Source organism: Neomonachus schauinslandi, chromosome 5 (genome assembly GCF_002201575.2).
Source record: "Neomonachus schauinslandi chromosome 5, ASM220157v2, whole genome shotgun sequence".
Lineage (NCBI taxonomy): Eukaryota > Metazoa > Chordata > Mammalia > Carnivora > Phocidae > Neomonachus > Neomonachus schauinslandi.
The window spans coordinates 64347772-64349705 of NC_058407.1; the positions used below are offsets into that span (position 1 = coordinate 64347772).

Genomic DNA, 1934 nt, shown 5'->3' on the forward strand with positions numbered 1-1934 from the left:
GTCATCTTAGATTAATAATCTGCAAATGTTCCCCCCTTGAGTTGTGCTCTCCTTCCTCTGGCATTCTTTTCTGTATTCATTCATTCATTCATTCATCCACCCATTTTTTTCAACTAATATTTGTGGAGTGTCTATAATATTTAGGCCCTGTACCAGGCATAAGATTTTGAACCCTACCCCATTCCAGCTGGAAAAATGAAGTTGCCTCATTTTGTCAGACAGCTGTTTTCAATCCCACAGTATTTATCTTTTCATCACAGCGGTCTCTAGTCCTCTAGACTTTGAGGAAGGGGTTAAGCTGGAATCCAGGAACAAGTCAATAGCTGCCCTATCCCTCTCAGTGGAGTATGTCTTGGGATAAGCTGTCCCCAGAGCCTATGAAGGGCCCCCTTTACCTCTTGGTTCTTGAGGCTGTAGATGATGGGGTTGGCCAGAGGGGTGAATACAGTGGAGAGGACAGAGAAGGCCTTTCGGAGCAAGGGGGCCATGTGGTCTGTTGGGGCTACATAGACCACAATGAGGGTGCCATAAAACATCCCGACCACACTAGGTGGGAGGAACAGGTGGAGAAGGCTTTCTGCCGACCATGGCTTGAAGGTATTTGCAGCACAGTCCGCAAGAGGGAGGCATAGGATGCCACAATCAACAGGAAGGGGGCCAGCATCAGAAAGCCTGAGATGCTCGCTCTGGCTCCCCACATGACCCCCACATCTCCACAGAACAGTCCTACAACTGGAGCAAATTCGCGGAAGTAGTGGTCTATCTCCCTGCGGCCAGGGCAGAGGGGCAGAGGGGCTGCCAGGGCCAGAGTGAAGGCAGAGAAGGAAAAGCCGCTGATCCAGGCTCCAGCAGCCAGGCAGCCACACAACCAGGTGCTCATCAGGGCAGGGTAGTGAAGGGGGTGGCAGATGGCCAGATAAGGGTCATAGGACATAGCAGATAGTAGGAGGCAGCTAGTGAGGCAAACGTGTAGAACTGGACCAGACAGCTGACCAGTGCGATGGTTCCCCTCCCTTCCAGGAAGCTCCACAGCAGCTGAGGCATGATGTTGGAGGTATAGCCAATCTCCAGCAAGGAGAGGTGGCAGAGGAAGAAATACATGGGTGTGTGGAGTGCCCGACTGGCGGCCACAGCCAGCATGATGAGGGTGTTGCCCCCACCTGTTACCATATAAATGGCCAAAAAGAAGGTGAAGGGGAGAAAGCCCAGGTGTTGCAACTGCCCAAAGCTGACCAGGATCAGCCAGGTGGTCTGGTTTTCGCTGTTACCACTGGACTGCTTCCTCATCTAGATCAGGGCCCAAGAGAAGAGAGGAAGGTAACTTTAACCAAGATCCTATTAGGACTGCACACTATGCTTGGCTTATTCACTTATTCATCACAGCAAGCATTAAAGTTAGGCCTTACTGTCTCCTGTATACAGAGGAAAAACAGACCCGGTGAGATTAAGTCAGTTATTCAAGGCGATTATGATGGAGTCATGCTGTGAACCCACATTTGCTGGACTCCAAAGCTCCTGCAATAGTCTACTCTCTTACAGTGCTTTCCCAAATCCTTCCTGAGTGATAGAGATATCGGTGTCAGAGAGCAGCATAGGACTCTTCCAATCATCAGTGAGCAATTTACTGACAATCTTGGCTGAATATCAACAGCAGAACCACACCTGGTGAGCTCCTCTGGGGGGTGGTGGGAGGACTGCCCATCCCCACCCCTTAGCGGGCGGTGGTCCGACTCTGAGGTCATGCACATTCCTGAAGCAGCCCCTCATCTCACACTATTTTCTCTTTCTTTTTTTTTTTTTTAAAGATTTTATTTATTTGTTTGAGAGAGAGAGAATGAGAGAGAGCAAGCACATGAGAGGGGGGAGGGTCAGAGGGAGAAGCAGACCCCCCGCCGAGCAGGGAGCCCGATGCGGGACTCGATCCCGGGACTCCA

General features: G+C 50.8%; 1 pseudogene; it reads right to left on the reverse strand.

The window, feature by feature from the left end:
* Positions 1 to 293: 293 nt before the first annotated feature.
* LOC110593566 lies at positions 294 to 1287 on the reverse strand (annotated as a pseudogene).
* Between the last annotated feature and the right edge of the window lie 647 nt (positions 1288 to 1934).